Source organism: Enhydra lutris, unplaced genomic scaffold, assembly GCF_002288905.1.
Source record: "Enhydra lutris kenyoni isolate GAN:26980312 unplaced genomic scaffold, ASM228890v2 scaffoldscaffold57, whole genome shotgun sequence".
NCBI lineage: Eukaryota > Metazoa > Chordata > Mammalia > Carnivora > Mustelidae > Enhydra > Enhydra lutris.
Window position 1 is genome coordinate 2,377,511 of NW_019154141.1, and position 17,620 is coordinate 2,395,130.

Here is a 17,620-nt window from a genome sequence, read left to right on the forward strand (position 1 = left end):
ATATATAGATCACACTGGAAGGAATTGTCTTCTTAATAATAATGATTTTTCCCATATATGAACATTGTATAGTCTCCCATTTTTTAGCTTATTGAATATTTTTTCTTACTAACGTTTTAAAGGTTTCTGTGTACAGGTCTTAGAAATAGTTTGTCAGATTTACCCCGAAGTATTTCAGTTTTGTGATGCTATTGTAAATGGTATTTCTTTTCAATTTTCAATTTCTGATTGTTACTAGTATACAAATATAATTTGTTTTTTTTTCAGTTGACCTTGTATTCTACAAACTCACTAAATTCACCTTTTTTACATCATATTTCCAGTCTTTATGCTTATTACTTCTTTTTTTGCCTGTTGTACTACCCAGAACCTCCGGTAATACATTAAACAAATGGTGAGTTCAGACATCAGTGCTTTATTGCTAATCATGGGTGGAAGTCGTTCCATTTTTTACCATCATATCATATATAATATAAACTCTAGAATTTTTGTGTATTTCCCAGATTTAGGAAGTTTCCTGTTTTTAGTGTTCTGTTTCTTTTATCATTTAAAGCTCCTTATTCTTATTTTTTTTTAAGATTTTATTTATTTGTTTATTTGAGAGAGAGCTAGTGAGAGAGCACAAGTGGTGGGGAAGCAGCAGAGGGAGAGGGAGAAGCAAGTTCCCCACTGAGCAGGGAGACTGATACGGAACTTGATCCTAAAACCCTGGGATCATGACCTGAGCTGAAGACAGGTGCTTAACCGACTGAGCCCCTCAGGTGCCCCTTAAAGCTCCTTTAAAAAAATATATATTTATTTATTTGAGGGTGAGAACAGGGGGAGGGGCAGAGAGAAAGGGAGAGACAATCTCAAGCAGACTCAGCACTGAGTGTGGAGCCTGATGCAGGGCTCTGTCTTATGACCCTGCGATCATGACCTGAGCTGAAACCAAGAGTCAGATGCTTAACTGGCTGTGCTACCAAGGTGCCTCTACCTGTGTTAGCTTCTAATTGTCGGCTCTGTCTCCTCCACTCAGGAATATGGGTTCTCCCCTCCTGGGCCTTGCAACTCTCTCTAGGCAGTACCTTTGGGCAATCATATATTTCATTTTGTTTTTGTTTTATTCTCATTTTTTTCTGTTTTATGTGATATGCATAAAATACAGCACTGTATAAGTTTAAGGTATATAGCACGACTTGACACATGCATTGTGAAATGATTATGACAGTAAATTTAGTTAACAATTCACCTGTTTTTCTCCTTTCTCCCAGTTTCAATGTCTAAAGACTGTTTTCATGTTCAATACTGTTCAATGTCTAAAAACTGTTTTCACATACATGTTTCATATATCCTGGCTGGAAGTGGAAGTTTCTAGTTAAGTTATTTTACTTTTTCTCCAAACTATTCAATAGTTGTATGCTCTGGAGAAAATGTGCCAAATATATCCTGGAAAATACCATTATACTTAGGGCACCAATTCACCAATTGAAGATTCACAGATAGATGATAATTTAGAGTAAGAAGACAAAAGAATTAGAGAGTCCAGCTAGGATTTGGAATTTTTTAAAATCACTTTTAGCTAGTCAGATAAATCTAACAATAAATACTTTGAACATTCAGAGCAGGAAAGAAAAAAATGACCTTAGATTAATTTCCTTGGACTGTATGCAGTTGTTCTAGTGTTATTCAGGCTGTATGATCAATACCTTCCAATTTGGTGTAAAAAATAAGAATAATAATTATGCGTATATGTAATTGTCTCAATGCTCCATCTATATAAGAATAGGCCTGTGGACTTTCACAGCACTGTGGGCTATGTCTGCACCCAACCATATATTGTCTTGCAGATTCTGATTCAATAGGCCTGAAAAGCAACCTTGGAATCTGTGTATTTAATAAATGCTACACATGAATATGAAACATTTGCTGTTTGTTCTAGATGCCACACTTTGGAAACAGAACAGGATTGGTTTTGAATGCAGAGAGTCCCAATTTATGTTAGGGTGAAAGTTCATCAAGGAGGGTCTTGGTGTATGTCTTTGAGTGTTTCTGTTTGAGAATTGTTATGTGTAGGTAAAAATGGTAGGCAAGAAACCCCTTGACCTCTAGATAAGCAAGATCACAGTATTTTCCTATGGTTATGTCTGAACTTTGGGGAAATGGAGAAGGCTTATATAATATTTCTCCTCCAACCCAGAACTCATATAGGAAGGTGGATTTGCTTAATAAAAAGATTTATGAAAGTTGGGGAAAATATATGGAATGTATGAGGGCAGTTTTGAAATCTGAGACCCTGGAGATTTCCTTAAAACAAAGAAGAGACCCATTTATCTAGAATTGTTTGGATTAAGGCTCCCTCCTACTATTGGGCTGGGAGGGGGTATTCAGACATCCTTAGGGATCCTTTCAGCTTTGTCTCCATAATTCTAAATGAATAATTAGCCTCTAAAGCCATTAGCCAGCTTTCTTTCTAAATACTCACCCAGTACTGTTTCCCTTAAGACAGTCACCTTACCTACTGCAAAATGGATTTAAAAGCTATTTGGTTTACACTTCTCTGGGGCTATTTTTTAGGAATAGCCCCTATTGTTTTCCCTACTGGAAACCAGTAATACAGAAAGTGTTGGTTATTTGAAGTTATGGCACACTAACTCAAATGAACTGCAAGAAATGGTTGTGTGTGTGTGTGTGTGTGTGTGTGTGTGTGTGTATGAACCTATGAGCTTTATATCTAGAGATCCTTTTCAGATAGACTTGAATAGGATTGATCCATTCCAATAGAATTGTGTAACTTGAATATATCTTAGCAGTTGGCTCTTGTACAGGAGATGCTAATTTCAAGAAGAGTAGAAGCTTACTTCTTATTGATTCCAAATTGCCACAGTTCCTCTTTGTATTTTTACTTTGTGCAAAAAGATTTTGGGGGTAGGGGGAGAACTATAGAAGTTTTAGTGTTTCTCGATATTTTTACATTTTTTTCCCCTGTGATACAGAATATCATAGTGTTTAAAAGTATAGTTTTCAGAGTATTATCCACTTATTTGCAAATCTCAACCCTGACAGACTGGTTTATGAAACCCAGTCATACCATTTACTAGCTAAATGAACTCGGCACAGTTTATACTTTGATTACTTTATCTCCCAAATGGGGAATAATAATAACACATTCTTCATGAAGTTGTAATGGAAATTCGATGTATTGTATCATAGCATGTGGTGAATAGTAAATACTTAATAAAGTAAAATGTTGACTATTAGTAGTATCAGTAGTAGTAAAATAGTAGTTTTTGCATTACCTAGCATTTCTCAGAAGAATCATTAACCATTGTTACATGAAGTTTAATGGAAAATAAAACTTTGGAGTTACAATAATTTTTTATTATTTTAATAATTTATTCAGAGCTGTGATCATTTTTAGTTTGGTGATAAAGTTTCTATAAATGTTTGTCTTTCTGTTTACTTAGAGAACATATGAAAAATAATTCTTGCTGCTACTTTCCCTGGAGCATATGAGGCAAAGTCGTCTGTGTGAAAAGCAGCTGTCACAAATCTAAGATTTAAATTTGAAATGTATGCCATTGACCCATTAATATTTAAGATGAAACTAATAATCTCTTCACTTTCCAATGTCTGTATTTACAAGAAATAATCAAAGGAAGTAGTCTTGAGTTAAAATGTTGATTCCCCTTTAGCAAACCGTGGAAATGCACTGTTGTAGGCCTTGTTATTTTTAAATGTCTGGATTTTCTTTATGAATTCATTAAAAAAATGTTTTAGCAGCTCTGGTGGCCCAGTATCTCATTCCAACATAAACTTACCACTGGAAAGCACATACCATTTGGCTCACCTTTTCATTTCATGGCTTAATAATAATGAGAAATTACAGGTGCTGAAATGATGTTAGATCCCTTAGCATAACTGATTCAGGTCTCACATTATTATTCTTTTCTCTAGAACTTCTTAATATATATGGCATCTCTGTCTGATTGGCAGCTAATGTCTCACATACTGGAATTCAGTTTCAATAATCTGAAAATGATATTACCTTTTTTAATTGGTAGTAACGTGGTCCTGTCATTATAGCTCATTTTCAACTTCTCTATAAGAGTATAATGTATATATTGTTGGATTTTCAAGTAGTGCAGGCTGAAATGTTTTCTTTAATAGTGTGTTTCTCCTAATCTGTATGCATCTAGATCTCTTGATTCTTCCCCAAATAAATTTTCCATATCTTACTTTTTCACTGTTTGAAATATGTGAAAAATAGCTGTATAAACCATTCAGTTTTTTTAAAGTTTATTTTTCAATGGATCTTTGAAAGTGTGTAAAATTCCATTATATTAACCTTATACATTTTGGCCCTGGTAAGTTCATTTATCAAGATCTCATAGTTTTGCTATAGCTTTTCTTTGGAAGTTCTTTGTAAATGATCATACCATCAAAGAAAACAGTGCTGCTTTTTCCTTTCTAATCTGTGCTTTTTTTTTTTTTTTCCCTTGTCTTATTGCATTGGCCAGGAATTCTAATACAATTTTAGGTAGAAGTTTTGCAGTCTTTCAATATTAAGTTTGATATTAGCTGCAGATTTTTTGTTGATGTGTTTATAAAGTTGAGGAAATTTTCATTTATTCCTGGTTACTGAGAATGTTTATGCAGAATGGGTGTTTAATTTTGTCAGACATATTTTGTGCATCTACTGAGATGGCCATATGTTTTTTTCTCTTTTATTCTATTACCATTATAAATTACATAATGATTTTTAAAATTTAAACCAATTTTACAGTGTTAGACTAAAACCCATTTGACGATGACGTGCCTCATGGAATTCAACTTGTTGAAATTTTCTTTGGAATTTTTGCTTCTATGCTAGTGAAGAGTATTGATTTTACAGTTAATGGTTAGCAATGCAATAGCTGCCTTACATAATGCATTGAAAATGCTGTTTATTTTACTGCTTAAATATTTTCATGGAATTAATTTTATTTCATAAGTCTTTGATAGAGGTCAAGTAAAATCATATGGGTCAGGAAGTTTCTTTTAGAAAGATTTAATTGCAAATCTAGTTTAATTTATAGATAGGGGACAATTTAGATGGTATATTTCTTCTTGTATCAGTTTTGGCAAATCTGTTTTTCAAAGTAGTTGTGTATTACATCTAAGTTTTCAAAATTGTTAATGTAACTATTCATAATATTGCATTATTGTCTTTTAGTTTCTAAACTATATAGTGATGTACTCTTTTATTCTTGATTTTGATAATTTTTAGTGATTAGCCTAGGAAGAGGTTTATCAATTTTATTCTTTAAAAAAATAACTAACTATGGTTTCATTTTTTTAATTAATTATTTTTATTAACATATAATGTATTATTTCCCCCAGGGGTACAGATCTGTGAATTGTCAGGCTTATGCCCTTCACAGCACTCCCCAATCACATACCCACCCCAATGTCCATAACCCAACCACCCTCTCCACACACCCCCTCCCCACAGCAACCCTCAGTTTGTTTTGTGAGAGTTAAAGTTTCTTATGGTTTGTCTCCTTCCCGATCCCATCTTTTTTCATTTTTTCCTTCCCTACCCCCCAAAGCCCTACTCTGCCTCTCAAATTCCTCATATCAGGGAGATCATATGATAATTGTCTTTTTCTGATTGACTTATTTCGCTCAGCATAATACCCTCTAGTTCCATCCATGTTGTTGCAAATAGCAAGATTTCATTTCTTTTGATGGCTGCATAGTATTCCATTGTGTACATATATTATATATACCACATCTTCTTTATCCATTCATCTGTTGATGGACATCTAGATTCTTTCCATAGTTTGGCTATTGTGGACATTGCTGCTATAAACATTCAGGTGCACGTGCCCCTTAATGACTACATTTGTATCTTTAGGATAAATAGCCAGTAGCGCAATTGCTGGGTCATAGGGTAGCTCTATTTTCAACTTTTTGAGGAGCCTCCATGCTGTTTTCCAGAGTGGCTGCCCCAGCTTGCATTCCCACCAACAGTATAGGAGGGTTCCCCTTTCTCCACATCGTCACCAACATCTGTTGTTTCCTAACTTGTAAATTTTAGCCATTCTGACTGGTGTGAAGGTGGTATCTCATTGTGGTTTTGATTTGTAGTTCCCTGATGCCGAGTGATGTGGAGCACTTTTTCATGTGTCTGTTGGCCATCTGGATGTCTTCTTTGCAGAAATGTCTGTTCATGTCCTCTGCCCATTTCTTTTTTTTTTTTTTTAAGATTTTATTTATTTATTAGAGAGAGAGAGAGAGAGAGAGAGCATGAGCACAGGCAGACAGAGTGGTAGGCAGAGGCAGAGGGAGAAGCAAGCTCCCCGCTGAGCAAGGAGCCCGATGTGGGACTCGATCCCAGGATGCTGGGATCATGACCTGAGCCGAAGGCAGCCGCTTAACCAACTGAGCCACCCAGGCGTCCCATCTGCCCATTTCTTGATTGGATTATTTGTTCTTTGGGTGTTGAGTTTTCTAGGTTCTTTATAGATTTTGGATTCTACCCCTTTATCTGATATATCTTTTGTGAGTGTCTTCTCCCATTCTGTCAGTTGTCTTTTGGTTTTGTTGACCGTTTGGTTTGCTGTGTTAAAGCTTTTGATCTTGATGAAGTCCCAATAGTTCATTTTTGCCCTTGCTTCCCTTGCCTTTGGTAATGTTCCTAGGAAGATGTCGCTGCAACTGAGGTCGAAGAGGTTGCTGCCTGTGTTCTCCTCAAGGATTTTGATGGATGCATGTATTTTTCTGTATCTATAAACTAAATTGGTTGATAGGTCACACAACTGAATTTCTTTCTGTATATTCTACCAAGTATCACAATAGGAGCATAGAAATATTTTAATTATGCATTTGTCTTTTTTTCCTTTTACTTATGTCACTTTTTACCTCAGCTGTTTCGATAGTTGATGATTAAACTATTAAATTTCTATTTGAAATTCTGATAGAAGTCCTGATAGAATATCAATTACAGGTACTAATTGCTTCTAGAATTAAATTAGTCTTCCTGGGGGTGTATATGGAGGGGGCAGTGTATGGAGTACAACAATTCATGGAAAAGTCAGGTGAGAGGAACTCATCACAAGTGTAGAGGGAAGGTTGATGATTTTAGAAAGATGTGTTATGTCCAAGCAGTCACATGGAGTAGGAGATTAAGTGAGGGCTTTGACCGTATGCATGGACCCTAGAGTGCTCACCGGCACGGCAGTGGGTTAGAGTTAGGGATAGATATCAAGGCAAAGGCTTATTTTAGATATTGTGTTAGAATAATGAGGCAGGTTGATAGATAAACCGTAGATGCTCAGTGCTGGATGCTGATAATACAGATATCAGGTCAAAATGTGAGTCTGGGTGGTAGATATAATGTAAAGGGCACTTAACTTTGATTCAAGCAACCTGAAATTCAAAGTGCTAATGTGGCTTACCTCATACTATTTTGTGCTTTCTGATCGTAGAAGAGATACTTGATTTTTTTATGCCTCTTTTCTCATTTTTGGAATTGAGATGATATCTCTTTCACAGTATCTATGTAAAATATCATGAAATTTAATTTTATTTTTATAAACATATAATATATTTTTATCCCCAGGGGTACAGGTCTGTGAATCGCCAGGTTTACACACTTCACAGCACTCACCATAGCACATACCCTCCCCAATGTCCATAACCCATGAAATTTAACATATAAAATGCACAGCCCAGATCAAAGTAGGTTCTCTACAAATGTTAGATTTCTTTCCCTAGGGAGAGCTAAATTTAGGATGAATATAGAAAAAGAGAATATGCAGCTCTGAAACATTTGGGCTGAGTCAAAATAAAAAATTAAAAAAACAGTGCTTTTGTCGTCGTTGTTGTTGTTGTTGTTGTTTTTCCTCTGCAGGAGTCTTTAATGTTTAAACTGGAAAGCTTGAACAAAACTATTTTCTTTGCTAGAAAAGTGAAATCCTACTGCTGAGAGAAAATAGTGGTCTTTTCAGACAGACACCACCAGTTACAAATGATTACTTCTCCCCTAAGTTGTAGGTTTGTTGTAGAACACATCCAAAAGTTAGTGATTGCTGACAGTTTTGCCTTATGGGTTCCCATGACCATCACATCACTTGTTTTCCTTGGGGAGAAATCTACTCCTAGATCATCAGAGAGACTTCAGGGTTCCTTTTGTTTTCCTGATTTTTTTCTTCACCCATTTTAGAGGAAATTCTTATTTAGCTATGTAAAATGACAAAACCCCCCTTTATAAGCGTTTATCCCTAATTATCTTACAAGTCTGCAGTTATCCTCATGTATGTCCTTGCATGCACTAAAACACTCATGGATTTGGCTTATTACTTTACATCTCTATATTCGTATTCTCCTTATTCATCCTCATTTGTGGCCCCCATTTTACAGCCATCTGCTTTCAGCAAATCCAGAATGACAGCACATTACTTGTAGTTCTCTTCCATACCCTTCTCTGTCCTTGTGCAACTGCTGTTAAATTGTCTTTATTTCACTATTTTACTGCCTGCCAAAGATGATAGCAATCAAAGCTGATAAATCCTGAAGTGCTTCCATTAACCAATCAGAGGTTGTCACTGCTGTCAAATCTGCCCTGAGAGAGGCCATTTTTGGTAGCTTAGAATTCTTGTGTATATGTCCACTGGGGATCGATACATTTAGCCAGTGTAAAAAAAAAAAAAAAGGTGGGTTTTTGTTTGTTTGTTTGTTTTGTTTTGTTTTGTTTGTTTTTTGTTGTTTTGTTGTTTTTGACTCTGCAATTATTTGCAGAAACCAGTTCTAGGAGCTTAAAAACAAACAAAACAAAACAAAAAACCATTCTGCTCCTTTCAAAATTTAAAACAGGTTTAGTAATTTTCTTGTTGCTCTTTGCTTGTTCTAGAAGGTGATTACACTTACTTGTCTTAAACATAGTGAAGAAGAAACAAGCTTTGAAATTTCACACTTGGAGACAATCAGAGAAACCACGAGAGAATTTGTAGCAATCTGAACACATCAAGACACAATACTGATAGGGCGGCAATGAGTGACACATGTTTCTGAGTGAGATTCTCGGTGCTCAACAGCACAAAGCTTGACGTTTAAATTGCAGGCAGCCCTGGGTCCATTCCAGGAGCTGCCCGTGGGTGAACACAGTTCTGATGACTTGCTTGAGGGGTGCAGTGGGGGTAAAGAGAAAAAAAGAAAAATCAAATTGTTCTCGGAAATCATGCTTAATGTAGAAATCTGGTTAATATTAAAATGCAATCTGCAGTTTTCAAGTATTCTATTCCTCAAGGAAAATATTTTCTGTTCAAGGGGCAGGAGCAGTAAGCACTCTCTTATTACATCACTTCCTATCTCAGGCCCAACTAGCATTCAAAATGTATTACCGTATTGATAATGCTAATTTCAAAATGATGCCTTTTTCCCCCTTCTTTGGTTAAAGGGTCTGGGCAAAATTCCAATCATATGGATCAATTTAGCGTTAGATGGTGCTGGCCAAACTGATATTTCATGCACTATATAGAATATAATTCTTCCATGGGCTCAGGAATGGTAGCCATGTGTCCTCTCTGGTCATAACATAGCATTCTGTTTCCAGAAGTTTCCCAAGAGAAGAGCTATCTCATGGGTTTTAGAAGAGGATATCAGCAGCTTCAGAAGGAAGAGTCATCCCATCTGCCTCTACACACATGCAGCCTTCAATCTTTGAATTACTCGGGAGTTAGGAATTGATTTCTGGAGCTCAATTTTGTGCCACGTTTCAAATCAACTTGTTATTTTCCTGATAGGCTTAGCTGGCTTCACTGTAAATGCTCTCATCACCAGGAGGACATGTGGATGTAACCACTGGTATTTACTCTCCCTTTATCCAGTTCTTTTTTCTGCAACATCTTAAAACATGAAAGCTAATGACTTACTATGATGAAATCTTTTCAGATATCTGTCCCCTACATAATTACTCAGCATTTTTAACTTCTCTTTAAAAAGGAAAAAAAAAAAAAAAAGCCACTAACAGAAAATCAGTGTGAGACCACCTAGTGTCCTAGACTGGGAAATAAGTTTCATTTGTATTGAGTTCCTCCACTTCTTTGAAGTCAGTGGGTGACCTGCTAGGTTGAGCTAATAATTATACTCATGATGGAATAAGCAGTACTCTATAAGGCTCTGAGAGAAAGCTTACTTCTATTTAGGTGCTACTGATTCATCCTTTTAATTTTTTTGAAGATTTCCTCTACTCAGGAAATATATTATGCTAAATTTATAGCATAGACCCGTCCATGTTTATTTATTTATTTGTTGACATTCATAAATTTAGTGGTACGGCATGAGCAGTTTTTTAGAACTAACAATAAGTTTAGAGCCCATGATTTGCTTTTAGAGTGTCAGATGCTGCTCACATGTGGCTAAAACTTGAGACTTTATTCATTCCTTTCTCCTTTATATTTTTAATCCCTCATAATGATTACATTTCATGATGCAGTCTTAGTTTAATGGAACTGAACCACGTGAAATTGTAGAATTAATTACATGCTGTTTCTATTGTAGTTGCTAGCTGTTCCAAGCCCGCTAGCCAACATCAGAGATTGTCAGGTGGTTGAACAATGTCAGAGAAGGCATACCTTTCCCTATCATTTTTCCATGCTTGCCAAATAGTACCTACTTAGCCAAAGAGTCGTAGGCTAGTCACATTTGAGGGCTAACCAGTGCTCTTTTGACCTATAGATGCTTGCTTGTCTGAATGTTATGGGATACTTAGAGTATTGTAGTAGATTAATTGGTGTAATAACCACCCTGATGCCTCAGTAGCTTATTTCTTGGTAACATCACCATTCTATGAGGGTCTGAAGAGATTCTCTGTTCCACAAAGTAATTCAGGGGCCCAGGATCCTGCAGCTAGGAAGCTCCAGTATTCTTTTTTTTTTTTTTTAAGATTTTATTTATTTATTTATTTGACAGAGCGTGAGAGAGCACAAGCAGGGGAAACAGGAGAGGCAGAGGGAGAAGCAGGCTCCCTGCTGAGGAGGGAACCTGATGCAGGGCTATATCCCAGGACCCTGGGATCATGACCTGAGCTGAAGGCAGACACTTAACCGACTGAGCCACTCAGGCACCCAAGCTCTAGTATTTTTTAAATACAAAAGGATCCTCTGCAGCTGTTGAGCTGGAAAGGGAGTGATTGAAATGGCAAAGGCATACTTGTTCCTAGGTGATGTTTCCAGAAGCTGGCAAATGCCAGTTCTACTCACATTCTGTTGTTGGGCAGTATTCATACAGAACCAATTGAATGTAAGTAAAGGAATATAGCCTAGAACGTAAGAAAAGGAATATAGCCTAGAAACATAGATTTGCTGGTAAAATTTAACAACTGTCTCTTCAGGAAGAAAAAATAAATAAATATCCTGATTCATAGCATTTACCATTTTCCATGGTGTAGGTGACTTCCATCATGGCTTATTTCAAGCTACTGATATGGACAGACTTAGGAAGAGATGTACCCAGTCAGCCTTCACCACTGTGGGCCTTGTTCAGCACACCCCTGCCTAGGAGTATGCCAGGAAATAAGAGAACCTGGAAAGTGGTGAGCATAGCAGTCACTCTCACATATGATGTGGAAGAGTGAGTGAAATGGACACAGGCATGAGCTCTGGTCCTGATTGCTTCTAAGAAGTTCAGTGTGCTTAGAAAGACTGATATAAAGATACCTAATATCTAATACAGAGTTACTGTTTTTCAGACACTATCTCAAGTGATTAATATTTAATTAAACTCTATAATATAGTTATTAATTTGGCTCTTATTTTACAGTTTAATGGAGACTATGAGAGACTTAGTAATTTTTCTCAAGGCATAATTCCTTCTGCTTAGGAATCTATAGTAAGCTATATGGAAAAAGAGGCATAAGAAGAGGGTCATGAAGAAGAAGGTGATTTTTGTTGGAGTGAGACAGAGAGGGAGAGGAGAGATGGAATGAGGGAAAGGGATGTAGGGAATGGGGGGGGGAGGAAGGGAGGAAAAAGATATTTCTGAGTGTGTATGAGTGTTTGGTTGAGGCTGCTATTCTAAGCTAAGGAAGCAGGATAATGAATGTCAGCTACATGCATAAATTTGTGATGGAATGAAGATATTCATGTTCTTTGACCTCATAATCCTGCTTCTGAGGATTTATCTTAAAGAAATACAATTCAGACTTTAAAGGTTGGGGAGATATTAGTAATTTTTTAAAAAAGATTTATTTATTTTATAGAGAGGGGAAGGGACAGAGGGGAGAGGGAGAGAGAGTCTGAGTGTAGAGCCTGATGCAGGGCTTGATTTCAGGACTCTGAGATCCCAGCCTCAGCCTAACCCAAGAGTGATGCTTAACTGACTGCCACACAGGTACCCCTGGGATATACATTTTTTTTAAAGATTTTATTTATTTATAAGAGAGAGTGTGGGAGAGAGCACAAGTAGTTGGAGGGGCAGAGGGAGATGGAGAAGCAGGCTTCCAGCTGAGCGGGGAGCCCAATGCAGGGCTCAATCCCAGGACCCAGAGATCAGGACCCGAGCTAAAGGCAGACACTTAAGTGACTAAGACACCTAGGAGCACTGGGGATACAAATTTTTTAAAGACAGAAGACAATGAGAAATAATAGGAGAGGCATTTGGGGGTGGTGTAAAAGAGGGTTGAGACTATTTGTTAATTTTTTTCAGTGTTGTTAAGGGAAAGGCAGACTGGAGATAGGTACAGTAGCTGGTATTTGTAAAGGAGTCAGAGACGAGACAACAAGAAAAAGATTATGGAAGGTCAAACCCAAGGAAACACTCTTATAGGAGGATTTTACATAGAGGCAATGCCCTTGGAAGAAAAGAAGGTAAATAGGGGAAAGTAAGGAAACAAAATGACAAAGGAAGATGAGAACAGCAGAGAACAAAGTGAGGAGGAGGAGAAAAAGAAGAGATGTCTATGGAGACCAATGGTGGAGGACAACCAATAACTATTTCTAGTCCTTTCCACCAGTATTCCAAGTTTTGATTGTAGGTTGCTCTGTACTGCCTTAACCAGAAACTACCACATGTTTTAAAGATGCTATAATATTAAGACCTATGGCTATTGAGTACAGACAACTTTAAAACAATCATTTACCTACTCTAGATGGTAGCTTGCTACTACCAACCTGCCCTAACAGAGCCTGGTGAGAATGAGTACATGTAAGGCTATTTTAAGCCCATTGCTTTCATCCTAATTAGCAGAGCTTTATTGAACACTTACTAGATGCCAGATAATGTTCTAGACCAGAGATTTGCTAATCTCTTTTGCACTACAAATGCAGAGTTGAGTAGCATCGACAGTACCATATGGTCTGTAAAGCCTAAAATATCTATTAAGTTATCCTATACAGAGAGAGTTGACTGAATCCCAAGTAACATACTGATGGTACATCAGCTACGTGTTAGCACAGCTTATATACTCTTGGAGCTTTGGCTAGTAAGGTGTTGTTTCCAAGTCATGATGAAAATGCATATATTTTAATACTGAGGAACTGCAAATAAAATGTGATGTATTGAAAGGCAATATCGATAAAATTCCAAACCATCAGATTTGGTATGGTGGCGAAAGCCAAAGAAACCCTGTGTGTGTGAAGTCTCAGAGTTTAGCTCTATCTCCATAGAGTGGCAGGTATGTTGTTTTCCAGATGGTTTCCATGTCTTTAGCATCCTTTCTCCCTTGTAAAGCTGAGCCTGCTGAAAGGGTTGTAGGTAGCAAGTACCTTTCCAATGCTTCTGGATAGCAGATGATAGGATACACCGTGTTCTTGGTCAGTTCCCAAATTTTCAAGAAGTTTCCATGTGGGTAGATGTGCATTGTTGATTTTTAAATTATACCTTAGCAGAAAGAATGTAAAGAAACTGAATTTTGGCTATTTTAAGAGGCAGCTAGCTGCCTTGTTCCATTGAATGCTTCCTTTTCAGTGAGAGAGAGAGAGGGAAGAAGGGAAGGAAGGAGGGAGCAGAAAGAGAGGAAAAAGAGAGCAAGGAAGAGAGAATCTTGTTTCAGCCTATCAAGTGCTTCCCAGTTTCCCAGTTTTAATGAAGAATCTGCTCTTATATTTGGGGCTTTTTTTTTTTTTTTTTTTTAACTTGACCAGACTGTTTCACCTTGTACTCTTTTGGAATTAAACACACACAGACTTTGCTTAGCACGTCTAGCCTGAAGGAGGAAGATGGTTGTTATGTTCTAATACTTGAGTGCTGTCTCCATGTATCAAAATCATGTAACTCATCAGTAGTTTGAACAATCGTCAGTGGATGATATCCGAGCTCCTTACAAAATAGTGAGAAATGTTTGCATCGAGGAAGAGTAATACTTTTTTCATTCTTCTTGCTGTGACTGACTCTCTTACTCTAATTTCCAAATGAATTGTTTGTTAAAATAAAAACTTCAGATTTGACAACTGTATTTGTGGCAATAGACCTAATTCAGTCTAAATCCTTTTAAGTGTCCTTGGATTTCTGTATTCACAGGCCAGAGGGGTGAGCTTTGGTATGAAAATGGGCAGGCAGAATTTGCTAGGGAGGACACGATCTTGAAGACTTGCAAATTTTTTAAGATACGACCCTGGCTGGTGTGAATGAATTGAAATGTCAGGGCTCAGTTGACTTACATCCTGAAGTATCCTCACAGTACTGGAATTTGTAAAAAACCACGGAGAGTGGGAAAGCTGCCTGATGGCGGAAAGTGGGAGCACGCTCAAATGTTCAGTGTGGATTCTTCAAGGTATGTAACTACGCACAGTCAAGGAGAAAATTGAAGCACTTGGGGTAAAAGGAATGACTTTGAAGCTTCAAGAAAAATTAACGCTAGTAAGCAGTGTGACTTCACGGAGGATGAGCAACGATGTTGCAACAAACGTATTTTCTCCTTCAAAAGTTGCTAGAGGTTATAACAGGACCCTATGACAGACTTAAATGTAACTGATCTTCACCATGGCATTTCCTGTTCTCTAGGTCACATTCCAGTTAAAAAGTGCTCAGATTCCTTCTATCCATATCAATGCAGATGCCCCATTGAAAGGTCACTGGAGAATATAAGGTGTAAATTATTTATGTAGCTCTGCATTTCAGTCACATAATAGGTGTATAGAGAGTTCATTTCATAGCTTTTCCTTTTTTTTTTTCCCCTTTACACATATTAATGTGTGTGTTCCTTGCCTTTCCATGCTTTATATAAATCACAGCTTTTATAAAGCTTTCTGCCAATGGAAAGTCAGGGAAAACTTTGTAAATTTCTTGGCTTATAATATTGAAAGAGGAACTCAGGACCCTAGACCATTTCTTACAGGAGCAAATAGTAGGGGAAGTTGGAAATGTGATCATATTTTACATTTTTTAAAAAGATTTTATTTATTTGACACAGAGAGAGAGATCACAAGTAGGCAGAGAGGCAGGCAGAGAGAGAGGGAAGCAGGCTCCCTGCTAAGCAGAGAGCCTGATGCAGAGCTCGATCCCAGAGCCCTGAGATCATGACCTGAGCCAAAGACAGAGGCTTAACCCACTGAGCCACCCAGGCCCCCCCATATTTTACATTTTATTAATTAATAAAATCCTTATTACTTTATTTATCATTTATAAACAGTCAGGAAGAATGAGAAAATGGCAGGAATTATTATAGAAAATATTAATAACTATTACAAGATTCTGCATTTAAGATGCATTTTTTTTTAAGATGCATTTTATGTCAGATACACATGATATTCTAACTCAGGGGCGCATAACTCAGGGACTGCTTATAATACTACGCAAAATTCACTTAAGATTTTAATGCAGTACATGGCATTAATGATTGTCTTATCACATGACAGTCTTATAATGTTGTAGCGTGGAATATAAACTGAACTTTATGTATTGTTCGCTAAACACAGAAGGCTTCATTTTCTGATAGAAAGATTATAGGACTGGATAATGGAGTAGCAATGTTCTAAAATTACTTTACCATCTATAACCTGACCTGACTATCATGACTCATCTTTTCTACACAGGGAGAATGACAATAACTCTGTGTTGTATAGATTTGCTTAACATAAAAAATTAGGTAGAGAAATCTGCAAGAAAGAAAGGCATTGTGGTAAACAACATTGGTGAAATTGCTATGATATGTCATGAAATCTAACTAACTTTATAATCAGTCTAGAATGTACTTATATTCTTTCAGTTGTTACTGCACATGCATTAATTTTATTCAACATAAAACAAATGGGGGAAGACAACTGGATTTTCTTTCCAGATGGTGTGAAAACAGCAAGGTCAAACTTGAAGAAAGACTGTCCCTTTTTACAGAGAACTTATAATTTATCACTTCTCATTTAGGTTATAAAACTTGTTTTTCATAGTTTTCACTGGATTCTTTGGCTTCTGATCCATTGGAAGAGAAATGTATAGATCTTAGAAACTAATCTGCTCTTACTCATCTGTTAAGCATTGAAGGCCTGCCTCTTCCCCTACTGTTCTCTGAGATTTTTATTGATTTCTTTCTTTTTGGTTACAGATTAGCGTAGCAATATTCTGGAATACCAAAATTTACTGGCAGAAGTGGAAAGCAAGCAGCTCATTTTTCAAGGACTTTACAGCCTGTTCTCTGCCTTAAGGTGCTCCAAGAGTTCGTTCTCCTACGACTTCTCAATATTTTCATAATTAGCTGCCCAGAATTTTCATAATTTGTAAACATAGTAAAATGGCTGTCAGACATTTAGTATGGTAAAAGTGGAGGGAAAAAAAGACCAGCTTCCTTAAACCATTTACATTTGACTTGGGGAGAAGGCTGGGCCTGTGCCCACAGTAGTTTAATGATCAGGCGCACGACTCAAAGTGATTTTTCTTGAGGTGTCACTGCCACACACAACTACCATGTGTTCTTTCTTGGCTCTGACTGGCTTTTCTGATCTTCCAGAGCTCTGGAGGCTGTACCCCAGCCCCAGGTTTACATCCATTTTTCTCTGCCAAGGTGAAGGCAGCAAAAACCACACATGTTTTTCTTTCTCCCTTTACTCGGTGGAGGTGATTGACTCCGGATGAACCATCTTCCACATCAGCGAACATTGGCATCGCACCTGGCACAATGGCCAGGCTGGATATGGCACACGGAGGGGAGCACACAATGGAAAACAAGTCTTCATGGTAACGCAAAGCGAAGCTGCCAGACAACGGCACCTTCCATGCCTGCAGTCCAAGCCTCTAGCTGGAGAACTGGAATTTTGAGCAAGAAAATGTTGAGAAAAGCTAAAAGCGAGAGCAAAGAAGGGTGGAAAGGACCGTGGAGAACCAAAAGTATGCTCTGGACTTAGTTCTCAGAGAAAAACAAAAAGCAAGAAATATAGGCAGAATATAGGCATCTAATGCAGTTAATTTTTTGCCAAATGAAATTTCATACTTTCTAATAAGATGTTGACAAAGGCGGTATGAGAATAAAACACATAAACTTGCACTCTGTGTTTTCTCCTAAGGTCCTTTAATTCAAGTCAATATTCTGATTTTTGAGTTCAAGTTCAATAAAAGTTTTTTTTTTTTTTTAAAGATTTTATTTATTTATTTGACAGACAGAGATCTCAAGTAGGCAGATCTCTCTCTCTCTCTCTTTTTTAAAGATTTTATTTATTTATTTGTCAGA